General features: G+C 42.3%; 1 protein-coding gene across 2 annotated transcripts in view; it reads right to left on the minus strand.

The window, feature by feature from the left end:
- Positions 1-14,658, minus strand: part of flrt1a (fibronectin leucine rich transmembrane protein 1a) — a 40,108-nt gene extending 25,450 nt beyond the window's left edge. Inside the window, exons 1-2 of one of the 2 annotated variants that reach the window (XM_034606064.1) lie at positions 14,057-14,658; positions 3,851-3,856 (exon numbers count right to left, since the gene is read on the minus strand). The gene's annotated coding sequence lies outside the window, so the exon portion shown is untranslated. The remainder of the gene's footprint in view (positions 1-3,850; positions 3,857-14,056) is intronic. The other variant, XM_034606065.1, reaches the window with a different exon arrangement.
- Positions 14,659-16,134: the final 1,476 nt, after the last annotated feature.

Here is a 16,134-nt window from a genome sequence, read left to right on the forward strand (position 1 = left end):
AAGCCCCCACTCACACAACAATGCACAATGAGACACTCTGCACTTACACACCGACATACACACTGCATAGGCTCACTGCAGTGTCTGTACCTCATTGACCACAGTATAATACTTCATTAGCTATATAGCATATTTTACCATTGTGAGTGAGATTAGCTCCCTTTGTCTCCTTTGAGCCTCTGAAACGCTTACTGCCATAAACTTTCGCTCTAGTCACAAAGCCAATAACCTCAATGTCAAGACATTTTATGTTTTCCTGGCAATTTTTTTTTTATACTCTCAATTCAATCCTTTATTCTCAGAAAGGGTGTGTGCTGGAAATAATCCATATGACTGATAGTGAGTCTAACACAGAAAACTGTAGCACTGTAAAAATACAAATGAGGGACTCCCAGAAGGGTCAAAAGCTCATGTTTTATTAGAAAAAAGAAAATCGAGGAACCGGATCCTTGTATAAAAAGGGAATGATGCAATTTTCTAAAAAGCTCATAAATTATAAAATGTATTGTGCTGTGTTTGTATATTCAACAGCTCTCTTCTGTAATATTAAACACAGTATTAACAATCAAACCGCTTGAGGCTTGCTCCTTAAAGGGCAGTCATTTGTCTTTCTGTGCGCAGGAAAGTTAAAGAAATTCAGGAGGCAATTCTGGGCCAGGGAGCGCCATTTTAAACCTTCTGAGAACATTTTCAGCGCAATTGATCATCACACTTGATTTCACAAGGCACAAAGCCCGGAGCGCGGGGAGAGGAGGACTGCTCGGCGGCAGGAAGGAGGAAGGAAATCAGAAACAGTAAACCTGTCCATCTGGGCCTCGTCTGTGTGGGCTGATGGTTATTGCACCCTGACAGGGACGTCCACAGTGCAATTGGCGGGTGCGCCGCTTGAATCTGACCGATTGTAGGTGGTGCAACAGGCTCTGATTACTTCCATGTTCTGGCTTCAGCAGGTATACAAAGTTTTGAAGTTCCCCCCGTTAATCATAGCAATTACTATTGCCAGCACTAAATTAGAGCCATTAAAAGAAAAATAAAGCTGTGAGCAGCTAGTAATCTTATGTGAAGTATATGAAGTTTATGTTATTTGTCCTGCAGGCATTCCTGTTTTCCACAGAATTAACTGACTCTATGGCAGTAACGGGGGGGCACACGCACAGGCACAAAGGTCACTCTCACACGCAACAGATTCCAGGTGACAGGCACACAGACTAAATAGTTTAGAGATAAGTTGTCGCTCGAGAGAAATAAATAAATTGATACCACAACTGCAGCTGAAAGTATGAGGTCTCACTGTCTGTGTGGATGGTAACAACTTCATGGACCAAAGCACAAACATGAGGCAGCGCAACAGCGCAAGCAAGCATTAGGCAAATAGCGCTGCACACGCTGAGTTAGACATCTCAAATGTTTTTATGAAAACTGTAAAAAAAATGAATATGCTGGTCTGCCACGGTCTATTAATGGGAAACACTGATTGTACTTTTTGTACCATATTGTAAAATTGCGTTTGTTCCACTGCTATTCAATGTATCCATCCAGTGAACAATACAAAATATACCACAAATCCTGTACAACCTCATACTCCTGTTACAGTACAAATTAGCAGTAGCTTCATCTACAGACTCAACATACACATGTTGATTTAAATCTTCAGAGCAGGGGCACACATTATGACTGTTGCTTGAATTATAAATATGAGTCTACATGGCAATACAGGATACTTACAGTAAATATACTGGAAAAAAACAGACTGAATTTTGGCAATAAAAAGAACATATCACTGTACTGGACTGATAAAGAAAGAGGTTTTTAGGATATAGTCGAGGCTACACACTCAGTGTTACCCACACCTGTTCATCCAGGATTTCAACCAAACCCCTTACTTCCTCCTTTTCTGGGCAAATGTCACTACGCACAGTGCAAGCTTTGTGGTTCCTACCATTTTTGTTTTGGCACAAGAACAAATGAAAATTGGTGACTGGATTTTACAGGGTTCATGAACCTGCCAGAGCTGACCTCAGTCTCACCCCCTCCTTTTCTGACTTGTTTAACTTAAAGGCCCTTTAAGCTGGATTCAAATCTTAAGTATTCCTGTATCACATGAAATATTCATGATTAGATGAGCAACAACCAAAGTCATCTTTGGGCATTATTTATTAAGAGTTTGACACTCAAAAGCTAATTTGCTTCATCGGGACTGTGTGGGTGGAAGATTTAACTGACAGTCACAAAACAACCCACTGACATTGCTCGAGATTCTGAATCCTGATTGGGGCATGGAAGTACATCATGTTTCTGTGACTGACCCTCGCCCACTTCAAACTAGTGAGCAGACTACATAGAAGAAGAAAATACAAATCTCATAAATGAAACAACCAAAACTGTTCTGACTTTTAATAAAGAAATTAAATCTTTCCGTTTAACAAGTGACAACCTGCGTGTCCTTGATTTTGATGGTGAAGAGAAGAAAGGTGGCAGGAAATGAAAGAGTAGACAGGAGGAATAACACAAAGCAACAAATGTCTCTGGCTAGACTCAGCAGGGGACTCTGGAATTACATGGTCAGCACCATAAAGCCTGACAGCTCATGATGATCTCCAACGCTTCTGCAAGCGTTTAGTCTGTAACCAGCTTCTCATCCACTTACCATTCATAGTTTGAACCACAACCAGTGTGTAAACCAGTTTGGCTCGTGACCATGTTGCCAGATATTCTCATTTTCCAATGAATTTAATTTCTGCCGGCGATCTTGCTCACACAGTGTTCGCACACACCCCAGTGATCCACAAATACTGACTTTCCATTTATACGTCTTTGTCGTATCCAGTTTCACTTTGGATTGATTCCATTCAGGCCTCCTCGCAGTTTAAGGGCAGCACCTTGCTTGTGAGCCATTTCACCGAGCCCTCTGCGATGGTTTGTGAATTATTCATTTAAACATGATTGACCGCAGGATTGAATTACGGGACTGATTGATCAGTGGGCTCGTAAAAAGGAGTCCCAATGACCACTGAAACCTAAGTGTGACTTAAATGACTGGAGGGCGAAGCAGCCGCGGCAGCCCAACGTGCTCAATCAGTGCAGCCTATAAATGCATCACTCCGCTTTGAGTACACAGCCTCACAATTCCTGCTTTCTCTGGTAGTGGATGGATTTTAGCTGGGGAGATTTAAAAAATAAAGTTTAAAAAAGGACGACCGATTCGAGGCTCCAGCATTTCTAATTAAATTACATCTAACCAATGGAATGTCATGTCATTAACTAATAAAAGCAATAGGAGTAGAAAACACAATGGGCGATTTGTTTCTAGAAAGGAAAATATTATGTTACTTAGAAGGATAGTGATTACAGCTGCGACTGGCAATTATTTTCATCACCAATTAATCTACAGACTTTTTTCTTCATTAACATATTGAATGTTTAGTCAATGAAATGTCAGCGGGCTGCAAGAAAAATGCAAATCACACTTTGAGTCCAATGAGACGTCTTCCAATGACTAACTTTGTGGTTTATTTGCTCCTCTAAAGTGATAAAGTGAATATTTTTGGTTTTTATGGACAAAACACGAAATATGAGAAGCCATCTTGGGATTCAGGAAACATATAGACATTTATTTACCATTTTCTGGACCAAACAACTAATTAATTAATTAAGAAAATAATAGACAGATTAATTGATGATGAAAATAATCGTTATTTGCAACCCTAAAACAAATGTCTCATCTAAAAGGTAGAAATATGCAAACAGGACAGCTTCTAATGGCAGAGACAACATTCACATGCTCCAGTACACTCTGGCTGGTGTTTCTGTCTCCATCTCTCTGTGTCTCCTCCATCAAAACAAAAACAACAATTCTCTGTATCCCTGATTCTTCATTACTGTCTGTGTCGCTTTATCCCTCAAGGTTCAAGTCTGAGCCTTATCAGTTGTCCCTTTCTTTTTTCTCTTCATGCATGAAGTGCTGGACATGTCCTCTCTGTGTACTACAATAATCCCAGATTACGCACAGATATTCAGTGTGTGTATGTGTTAGCGTGTGTATGCACATATCTGAGTATGGTCCAAATCATTTATTTTGCTCTCTAGGCTGTTTGATGTAATCTCCTGTCTTGTAATGTCCTCTTTGCAACCACTGACCCCTGCACCTCCATAAATTGTTGTAAAATTCAGCAATCCGGCCTCCGCAAAACACTAATCAGATCTTGGATTTCCAGTGCTGCCGTCCAGTCTACACACACGAGAAAACCTGACGCACATGTCACTTACCATTTAGAGTGGAGGAATGAAAGAAACAAAGCATTTGGGAATTCTTAAAACACACAAAAGGGTTGAAATTGTAAAAGAATAATCTTGGTATAACTGCTGCATGAATTTAACACCACAAGACCCAGCTCCGGCATCAGCTGTGCTGTATGTGTGGCGTGACGCTGGACATTTCTAAATGTCCGAGAGCGTTCTCTCTCAGGGAGGGGAGCAGGGACACTGTTTGGAAAATAAAAAAGGTGATGCTCGCATATTGCAGAGTCATTACAGGAAACGTCTTCCCTTTTGCTGTGTGCTGTAAAGCTGCTGAATTTAAAGGCAAAGCTCCAGTCGCTTTGTGGGAGAAGGATAAAGGAAGGGGAGCAACAGAGAGGGCCGTTATTATTTAGAAAGGCCCAAGAAGCTTTAGAAGCAGTAAATAAAAAAAAAGAAATACAACACAATACATAAAAAATAAATAAATAGATCAATTAAGTAATTAATTAATTAAAATGATAATAAAGGAAATTAAAAGAAATACAATATAGGAGCGGTTTTCTGGACATTTAAATTTTACAAAAAAAATTAAATCAATGAAAAATGAAAATGCTTTTTTTTTCTACTCAGTTGGTCTTATGACAGCTGCCTGTGTGGCCTGCTCCTTCGAGCCCGTCCCACTGGATTCACGTACAGGCCTTGTGTGAACGTACTGTTGCATGTTTTAATGACCCCCAAAGCTCTGTGGGCAGCAGGGAGTGTCATGTGTGCTGCATGTGTTTGAGCCATCAACGAAAGAAAGAAAAAAACAGAGCACTGATGGGAGATAGCGCAGAGCTGTAGCGCGCGTTGGTCAGTCACGTTCAACTGTGTTTTCTCAAGTCAGTTGGCAAAAATCTGCACTCGGGTTGGCATGCACAATGTACCCTACTGGCTGCCAGCTGTCACTCAGGAAGACAGAAAGATGGAGGATAGAGAACGAGAGAGGGAGCAGGGGAGCAGGGGGGAGGGGGGGGGGGTGTAAAGGGAGTGGTGATGATGTGAGGACACGAGCCCAGAGGCTTTCTTTCTCTCTTGTTTCTCATTTGTCTCTCTGATGATAACAAAAAAAAAACATGGCAGCTCCAAAGAAGAGAGGGCGACATTCAGGGGGGAAACAATGCTGAAGGAAAAGAAAGAGACGGTGAGGGTGATAGGGAAAGAGAAACATGACTCCCCATTTTTCACGTTGATGGAAATTTTTCCAAATGGGCCACAACACAGTGATTCTTAATGCATTAGTCCAAATGAGCACTCCCCAGGGTTTCCCCACAACACTAACCATATATAAGAAATGTGGTGTTTTATGCCTGCGTTGAATTGCTTTGTTTGCAGAGGGGTACGGCTTTACCCACAGCCTGTTGCAGTATTCATTACAGTGCCCCTCAAACTAATTAGGACTGACTGGGGGAAAATAAATCTCCTCTGCACAAAGAGAAGCTCCTCATATGAAGAAAAATGCATATTTTAGCCTGAACAAAATACAGAAATCCGTTTTTGGCTTGGATTAGTTTTTTTGTGGGGTTGTTCTCCTCTAATTGGGCAAACACAGGCCCCAGATTATTATGCCAGCGATAAAAAAAAACGGACTCAAAAATAAGATGAATATACAAGTTCATCAATATGAGTGCAACATTTAGCAATGCCCTCCCCAGGTTGTCGGTTTGTGAGCTGTTCATTTTCCAAATAAACAACAATAAACAGTCAATTTTTAAGAAAAGCTTGTTTTCTAAGAAGACTGTTGTGAAACCCTGCTGCTCTAACAAAACACTGTAAAAGAAATATGATGTCATGACTTCTCTCTCTCCCTGACTGTGCGACCATCCATCAAGCGAGCGTACAGCCACAGCACCGGGCACAGAGAATTTCAGCTTAGTTACTCACAGAAAAGAAATGGCGTCAGCAGCACGTGTGCAGACGTTTGGGTTGAGAACACTGGATATCAGAACATACGGTTCATTGGATTTGACATGATGATCACTTGATATGCTTTTCTACGTTGCAGCAGAATTGCAGATTAAAAGATTTCTTGGAGCCTTTCACGTTACACAACTGGCTACGACACATGCAGACACAACTTGCTCACATTCCACCTCATGGGAAACATTAATATTTAATTCCTTTGGCCGCTAGTTTACAGCTGGAAAGTTCTTGGCCACTCTGTATATTCTGACAACGTTTGAATGTGTGTGTATATGTTGTCGACACATTTCTGACACATATCTATTACCAAAGCCATTTTCAGACATAAAAATTTAAATTTGGGTCGTATACTTTCTGCACAATTTGCCCTTCACGTATAAAGAACACAGCAGAGGAATCTCCAGGTCAGACGTGTTCACCACAACAGGCAGGGGTGGCGCCTGGGTAGAGCATAGGAGGCAGGAAGTGACGTATAATATCCGCTGCGGAGGTCGCGTGTTTGTTGGCCCTTATCACCAAAAAAACTCTCGAATCTCATCGTCTTTACAAGTCGACATCTTCTGACAAGTCGACATCCTGAGATATTTGTATTCTTTCTGTTTCTGTTTTTTCAGGTTTCATCCGTTGCGTGTTAGAAACGTCATCAACGCACCCACTCGCTTGCGGTGAATCATCCCGATAATCTCCTGTTGTCAACAACTCCAACATTTGCCCTCTCTCATACAGCCCCTTCCGGATAATTTCAGGAGAATATCCGGAGTTCGATGCATGTCTGAAAGCAGCATAATAAAACAAACCTAAACATGAAGGCTTATGGTTTTCATTTGACACTGATTTATGTGATTTACAGAGTACAAGGGATCAGTGAATCATTAGAGGACACATTCATGGATTCATCAGCTGGATTTAAGCGCTTTAGTCGACAAATGTCAATACTATCGGGCCTCAGGAAACTCCCTTCATGTCTCATTTACAGCCTCGTCATATTAAAGGTTAGCCACCATTAACTGCCGGCTGCTTTAATTTTACATTTGAAAGGTCTCATCTTTTTCAATGTCGCCGTTTTTTAAATTAAAATCCACTATTGTGACTTTCAAAAGAATTGATGCAAAATAGAAACTATCAGCGTGTGAGGCTCCAGCAAGATCGGTGACAGTAACACAACATGAACACAAATCCACCCATCGTGCTTATTTACAGGTTAAAATGAGACTGACTTCCATGTTGTTGTAAAATGATGATATGAGCTTCATATTGTTTAAAAGCAGCTGTTGCGTGTTCATTTGACTCGGGGTCAGATGGGGTGAAAATAAAGATCCCAGAAATTGTAGGATAATGCAAATCAAGTTGACATACCATGAAAACCTATTTCCAATTGGAAAGTTGTGTTCAAGATTATCAACATTATAATCTTGTATTTGTATCGCCATGTTGTAATGTCGGACGATGAGGTTTTTTTTTTCCATCTCTCAACGTGGCAGTGTGATGTGAACCAGAGAAAATATTAAGGGAGGCCATAGAGTGTTATTGATATGACCAATCAGTAATGAGCTGTGGAGATGTTAACATTACTCCACACTTCATTTTTGAGCTCCTGAAAGACGTGGTGTCTGTGAGCAACATTGTAGATTTTATACAAAATAAAATTTCAGGCAAGAAAGTACAAAAGATTTGTTTTTAGTTTGCCAACCATACTTTGTATATACAATGGTACACACAATGGTTTGCATTACATCATGTGTAGCAGCAGTTTCTCTGCCCTAATGTGAGGCTTTGGACTCATGCTTACTTCAGACCCACAAGCTAAAACCGTTTGCTCAGTAATGGCTGCTTGGGGATGGGTTGTAGTAACTGTTCAAACTGTTCTTCTGAATCTACATTTACTCTGATCCAGGAACATCTATACTGAAGCTTACACCTGCAGAATATTATATTGTTACCAAGATTCTCCATATTGACCCTGTAGTTGCAGATACACTAATAATTTTAGGTATGTAATTTTCCGAATAGGGACACACACACACACACATGCAGCAATTATCGTGTGGTTTCATAAGAACACGTTTTATAAGTTTGTCGTCACTTTAAACTGACCTCTTGAAGCGTGAGTTTAATTTGTATTGCACGTGTAAAGTTTGAGAAATCTACGACCGCAGAGTTGCTGCTGAACACAAGATGTGTTACTGTTGCCCGTGGTAAAGTAACACAGGCTCTTCTGAGACAGACAAATTGTGATTTTATTCCAGCTCAGTACACTCAAACAAGCAGCTTCCAGCTATTGATGTCTGTTCCCGCAACTATTGTTATTCAACACTCAGTTTAGGGACTGGAGGATACCACTTTTAAAAGTAAAGCCCGATATTGAACAATGGCAGCTCAGCGATGACCCCACATCCTCGCTCAGCTTTTATCTGCACAGGCTTTCATCTGTGGACGTAGCAGCGGTCAGTCTGAATATACACATCCAAAGTAATGCAATTCTGTAACTCCAACCGTGTTGTTTGGAAAAGAGTGGGGCATAGAGAAGTTTTATTTCTGTCAAGGTGGCAGATATATACGCCACACTCAAAAAGACTACATGAATACCGGAAGCTATATTTCCTTGGGCTCAAACCCCAGTAAATGGTCGTATCATCATCATTACAGCTGATGTAATGAGACAAAGATATTCACTGCACACACAGCAAAGGCTGAAGCATGTAGCAGGGGAGGGAGTGCACCTTTTGCATATTTACTAACACATAGTGGAGGAGGTACTCCAACATTAGTAAAAGTAACAACTAAAAGTACTTGCCAAGAGTATTCCTTAACCGTGCCTGAGTGGCGGATCTAGGATTTTTCAAAATCAGGGGCCATTAGAGGCCACAATTCACACAGAAGGGCCAATTATAGGTCCAACACCCACAATTCCTGATTCAGTAAGATGCACCTTTAAGTCATTCCTCGTTCTCTGTGAGCTTTGAGCAAAGCCTCACATCATTGAATACATTTTGAAAATTAGTCCGCTTTTTTCAAGCACATTGTGTTCTTTAAAAAAAGACTACTGACAGGACAGGGGCACTTCAGTGGCTGATCAGATTTCAGCTGGGGTCAGTGACCCCCCCCCCCCCCCCAAACTGAACCACTGAAAGCCCATAATCTGATTTTTTTTTTTATATGTTTTGTCTAAAACATATAGGCGGCTGAACCTCAGTGGAAACCTAATGTGAGTTGTACCGTCCCAGTGCCGCCTCGTTCCAACCATCGCTCTGACATGAGGCTGAGGAAACAGCTGACCAAAATGACTTCATCCAATCTGACCACTTGAAAGAGGAAATATAAAATCTGTCTAATTTGATTAAGATTACATTGTTTTTCTCATTCTCTGCTTGACATTGCAAAAAGACATGTTTTAATGCCCAGTTCATGCATGGCAGCAATCAAAAGGAGTTACTTTTCCATTATGGTAGCTAGGTTACAGGAATACTGCTCATGATTGTGTTGAAGATGCTGTTGGACCTGCTGCTGTATGAGAAACTCCTAAACGTTAATACTGCTTCATTTCAGTGTTTCATGCTTTGTGATCATTTTCAATCAACATTACTACAATCGCCAGCAATTAATTAACAATTAGAAATAGTTTCATGTCCGTTTGCATTTCATTTGACTTCGGAAAAATCTGAGTGTGCGTTCGCTGATACCGCCACTCCCGCTCTGCCAGATAAATAGCACCCATAAAACTCCGGCGTCAGCTCCACAGGACTGCAGGAAGTTTACAATAAATGTCCGGATAAATCCACGAAAGGTGGCGTTGCCAACTCGTCTCCAATGAAATACGCTAATGGCTGCCCAAAGCGTCACACAAAGGTGATGATGCAATACCATCATTTTCATGTTAATTGATGTTAATATTTCATTTACAATCCAAATGGAGGAATTTACAACGGGGCAAAGAGGAAGATGGATGTCGCGGGTGAAGACTGAGGCAGAGAAACACATCCTGTCACAAGCTGCCCCTCTCTTGTCCCGCAGCCAGCTGACTATAACACTGATCCAATGAACCTCAGTTTTTGTCAGCAGTAGTTCAACGTGCTGTTTACCCTGCAAATGTACGACTAATTGACTTGTGGTCATGGCCAAAGATAGAGTCTGTCCAGCTCAGCAGAGGCCTGTGGCAAGGGCACCAACACCAAAGGCCACAGTGGTTCTAGAAAGCCCTCGTTTCACCTCCTTTTCCTTCCCTTCCTCCACTCTAACGCTAAGAAGAAGAGACTGGAGAGGAGGAGGAGAGACTGTGGAAACTGTGGTTCTGTCCCTGCTGCTGCAAATGGAATGTGGCCCAAGATTGGCTTTGAAAAAATAACTTTAAATTCCTTAAAAACTAGAGTGTGTCCACAGAAAAATCTGCAGAAATAAGACCTGAAGAATGTTGAACCTGATAAATGTAGGAAATGCATTTCCTTAATAGAATGTGAGATTCTGCTTTACCTTTGCGACAAACAATATGAATCAATGTTGACTATGGGTGCTTTCCATCAAAATGAAACTTATTTTTATTAGTTGTTTTAATCCTCTTTTGATCCACCTCCTCTCTGTTCTGACAGGTTTCCACCTACACCACTGACACTGCTAACCATCAGCTTTCTGCTGTGACGGCAACAATGGGTAGCAAGAAGGCTGTCATTCCTATAATGACTGTGCTGTCATGAATATAATGGCTATGCTGTTTTGTTTTATGGACAGGAAGTTCACAAATTCCCAGCACAAGTGAGAAGCACTGTAGCTACGGGCAGCTAGCTCGGCTGGACGGAACCTGCACCACTTCTACCTGCTTCTGAACGGTTGTTTTGAAGCTGTGACGCTGCAGATTTGAAGCCACCTGACGCTTTTAGTTTGTACGTTGAACATTTAATGCATTCATATTTATGTGTTTTCATCGTTTTGAATGGTTTCCTCATGAAAAAAGGCAATAATGGTGTTATGTGATCTGTAGAAATGAATTAGTCAAAGATCAGGGCAAAATGATATGGACATCAGTCAAATGTCAATGGCATCAATAAGCCAAATGTCAGTGAGTCACATTACCTTGCATTTACAGGCTACTCAAAGGAGTGCTAATGATTTGGGACTAGCTGTTTACTGACAGCAAGCACCTGAGTCTCTGCTACAGGTTGCCAAGTAAGGCAGACATACAGCGAGCTGGTCATTATTGAGAGTAAGCCCCAAGGTGAAATGCAACATCTATTGCCTGCCTATATATTAGCCTGATCATTACAGAGCTACTCAGGAAATACATTCATCATATGATACAATGTCTTGATTTGACACGTTTTCTATAATGCAGTAAAGTAATTAACAAGGCTGCTCAGTGCCCATAGATCTGTCTGCCCCTAGCATCCATGGCTCCACTGTGAATGAAGTGGAACCACTGAAACATTAACAAAAACCAACAAGGCCACCATTCAATCTCTGACAAGCAATAAAAATGGTTGTGTCCTCCCGATGAATCTGAAACCTTCATGTTGTAGTCTGTAGCTAAGGATGACTTCAAATACAGTGTAAAAACTAGAACGGCCCTCAGTAGAGAAACAGACCTCTGCCAACAGTCCCTTTAAATTGAATCAAGTTGCAGCAAATTTCACAAACTCAGAGACATCAGATCCCTAAAGGTGCAGGATCTTTAATGTTAATGGAAGTGAAATCTGTGCGGTAGTTTCTGCGTAACATAACCTCCTCATTGGAGGTAAAAAAAAGAACACTTTGAATTTGCCACAAAAAGACCTTTTAACACAAACAAAACAGCTTCTGCTTCTGCAAATGGTTATTAGTCTTGTTTTCTTATTGCTGCATTGAGCCCGAGCTGATCATCCAAAATGCAAATCTGAATTCCTTGTATCTCTATTGATGTATCACGAAGCCATGCAAATCAATTCAGCAACGCTCTGCAGCATCACAGCTACAATGAAACTGGAAGGGGGTTATTTATTTATCTATTTTGAAAGGCGTGGGTAAGTTATAAGACAGAGGGATATAATCAGGCCATTGACCATGACTTTCATCATTACTGCCAGAAGCAGGCCTTGGTGCCAGCGAGTCAGAGGGTAGCCCATCCAAGAATATCTGGTCCAACTTTCACAAGATGAAGTGCCATCTGTTTGTCTATCGCCTGTGTGCCATGGCCCAGGTTAGATCAAGTTATTGCAGCAGGCATGTCTCAAGCCTCTGCTGCTCCTAATTCATTAGTCATCACAGTGAAGTCCCCTTCTACATGAATTCTGATACTTATTTCTATAAACAGATTCTACATGTGATTATCTAGAATCTTTGGGCGAGGGACAAGATTTTTGGGGCCAAAACCCTTCTGCTTTCTGCTCCTAGTTTGAGTAATCACATTTGAGCAGGCTTTGGTTGGTCCACAGGTAAACAGTTCATGTGGAGAGCACAAGAGGTGGAACACATTGACCGAAATGCATCAGCCAACAGCTTTTTAATTGTGAATAAAGATTAGCCAAAGTGTCGTCTGGACCTGAAACACCAATAAAAAAGTATCGCCATTTGTATTTTGTGTGCAGAAACATTCGAATAGTGTGATGAAAGAAACTAGTCAGACTGTAAATAGTGTAACGGAACGGAGGGTCGACTTTTGGCCTGGATATGCACTGGAAGCCCCAAAATGTTGGCCGTTGCCCCAAGAAGCAAATTCATAGACAGACAATAGTCGATACTGAAAACCCAGGATTATTCAGTAAACTACTTGGGGTGAACAACGTCTTCCAAAACGCTGTCAGGATCCGACACTAATGCTTGACATGTGGCTTGGTGGTTGGCCCGTGGTGTGGACAGCACATTTACATGAAGTAAGCTTGATTTTTGTACAAACTGACTAATCATTATACGAGATGCTGCTAAAGTGTTCAAATCGGACCCCCTTTGCTTACTGTTTACATCATTGCCATTTTTGTTTTAAATTGTGAGGATATAAATCAACGAGTGAACGATGCGAGTTGTTCTCGCCCTTGATAAGAACCGCAACACGTTTCCATTTTACATGTTTAGATTCCAGGCATGCTGCGCTGCTTTCCTCTGTTTTACCAGTTAATGACAGTTTAATGGGCATCCATGGTGAGAGGCACTGCTGCAAGAGTAATAGATGCAGCGGTCTGTCCGTCCACAAGGCTTTGTCGGATAAGTCACTGAGTGGGAGGGAAGCTGGTGGTGGTTATGAGGGTTGGGTTTGAGGGTTTATCTGAAACTCACCTGACCAAGTTCAGCCTAGAAGCTTCATTCACCCCACACACACACAAAAAACAAACCAGAATGGAGGCTGAGGTAGATCGGGTCTAACGGATTGTAATTCACCAACCTGTGACTGCAAACCACACCAGCACCTCTCCATGAGAGACACACTGGTGGAAACGTTGCATTTGGTAAACTTACATTTTGCTGCTGCAATATGCTGTTTTTTTTTTCTCTCTCTCTCTCTCTCTCTCTTACATGACGACCTGCACCAATCATTTTCTCCTTTTGTGTTTCCTCCTTTGTTTGCATTAATATCCACACCGGGCCTTTCGAACCTTGAGTCCAGGATTACATAACTGAAGATACATTCACAGAAACATGCATCCTCTATCAAGTGGTTTTGCAATTTGCATGGAGCCGATCGTATTGTTTCACAGACAGACCCAATTGTTTCCTGAACCGTGCCACAGCCGGGAGACAGGGGGTGAAAAAAACAACAGGATTGGTCAATGACTTGTTGGGCTATAACGCGATCAAACTGCGATGATGAGATGTTTTTATTGGGGTCGTTGTGCTGATCGGTTGATGAAAAGCATATTGGCAGCTCGTGCGTATCAATCAATGGTCGATCACCTACCGGATGGTGCCGCGGATGCCACGCTCTCTCTGTCGGCTGCAAAGTCCACCCGGTGCCGGGAGCTGGTTCTCCCGGTCCCCGGTGCTGGGTTCTCCCCGGTGCTGGGTTCTCCCGGTGCTGGGTTCTCCCGGTGTCCCACAGAACCAGAGCCAGGTGTGACCACGATCCCGCCGCGTTGTATTCCCATATGCCGTTGTCGCCTGTGCAAATTACGGATGCTCCGGTGGATGAGTGAATGGATAGCCTGTGTGATCATGTGCTGCCAGCTCCTCTCTCTCAATGTGTCTGTGTGTGTGTGAGTGTGAGTGTGTGTGTGTGAGTGTGTGTGTAACTGCTCCCTCCGCCCGACTATCTCTCCGCTGCGGCACTGGGCTACACGGTTTACGGAGAAATCCAACGCGCACGGCTCGCTGGCGAACTTGTGCACCTTATTATGGTAATTAGTCGCCGGGCCGGTCCGTGCCTGCTCATCCGTGAACCTTGAGCACAAAAAAAAAGAGAAGATGCTGTTTCTCAGCTATATCCGCTGTTTGCTCTGAATAAATTGTCCCTGTGACGCTGAGTGTTTTATTTTCTGAAAGAGAGAAAAAATCTCCAATCAGCCAGACTGAGGCTGGAGAGGAGGAGGAGAGAGGAGAGCAGAGAAAGACTGGGGCGTAAAGGATGGAGGGGATTAGAGGAGGAGGAGGAGGCTGGAACACAGTATAGAGAAAGCCTCTATACGTCCTTTGGATAACAGTGAGCTACACGGTGCATATTCCCCAAATGTCTCTCTCTCTCTCTCTCTCTCTCTCTCTCTCTCTCTCTCTCTCTCTCTCTCTCTCACTCTCTCAGCTGCTCCCATTCTTTATTCCTCTGTGAACTTCAGAGCCATTCAGACCATGCATGTACATCTGTCTATCCTTTAGAGCTGTGTATTCGCAACGACCTCACAATACGATACGTGTCACAATACGATATATTGCGATTCAATATGACACATATTGCGATATATAGTATAGTATAGTATAGTATAGTAATACTTTTTTACTGAGAATGTAAACATAGACCTGAAAATACAACTTGATAGTTTAATCATGTAATATTAATAACGTGCTACTTTCAGACATGCACTGAACTCCGGAGAATCTCCGGTGTTACTCCAGCTGGCCCCCTATTAAAAACTCGGCAGGATGTCCAAGGTAGCCGATGTGAGAACACAGCAGGAGATCCTCCGCAGGATTCACCGCTAGCAAGTGGCCGTGTTGATGACGTTTCTAACACGCAACAGACGCAAGAATGAAAAAAAAGAAGAACACAAATACATGTATATCAAGACGAAAAAGAGGATCAATACACGTAGAAGACACCGATGAAGATGTCAAGAGAGTTTTTGGTGAAAGGGATACAAAAACATGTGATCCCCTCAGCAGAGTTAACATCATATCTGTGGTACCCCCCCCCCATCTATCTATCTATCTATCTATCTATCTATCTATCTATCTATCTATCTATCTATCTATCTATCTATCCATCTATAAGACCATCGCCAGGAGTATCTGTGCAGTGGCTTTCTGAAAAACAGTTACATAGTCATATTGCCTTTTTGTGGGAATGTTGTTTGTTTGCCTCAACGAAAGCTCCGCTCAGTTCATAGCAGCATGTAGGGGCAGGTTGGGATTTTGAAAGCGGTCCTCACATTGGTCGGGCATCTGGTATTCAGTCCCCAGAGTGATGTGGGTCGTGGTTTGCTTTGGGAGGACAGAGAGCTGCAAGTGCCCCTGGTGGGGCCTGAGATGAGACCAGCTGCTTACATTTCAGTTGCGCATCACAAAACCAACACCAGTGTCAGTTCGAGAGCCAGTGATGGGGTGTGGCACGGCTCCAGCCTCTCTTTCCCCACCTACATGTGCACATGTCAGCGGACAAAATGTGCTGTTTCCACAGTTTTGATATTGTTTCTCCCGCCACTCCATCATATTCTGTGTGAAAAGCCAGCTTTGTGATTTGTGTAGAAAAAGCAAAATTTTACACATAGATGGCAGAAGTGTAAGAAAAGATCAGTGGCTCCTATAATTACAATGCAGAGCATCATCGTC

The sequence above is a fragment of the Hippoglossus hippoglossus genome, chromosome 14 (assembly GCF_009819705.1).
Source record: "Hippoglossus hippoglossus isolate fHipHip1 chromosome 14, fHipHip1.pri, whole genome shotgun sequence".
Classification (NCBI taxonomy): Eukaryota; Metazoa; Chordata; class Actinopteri; order Pleuronectiformes; family Pleuronectidae; genus Hippoglossus; species Hippoglossus hippoglossus.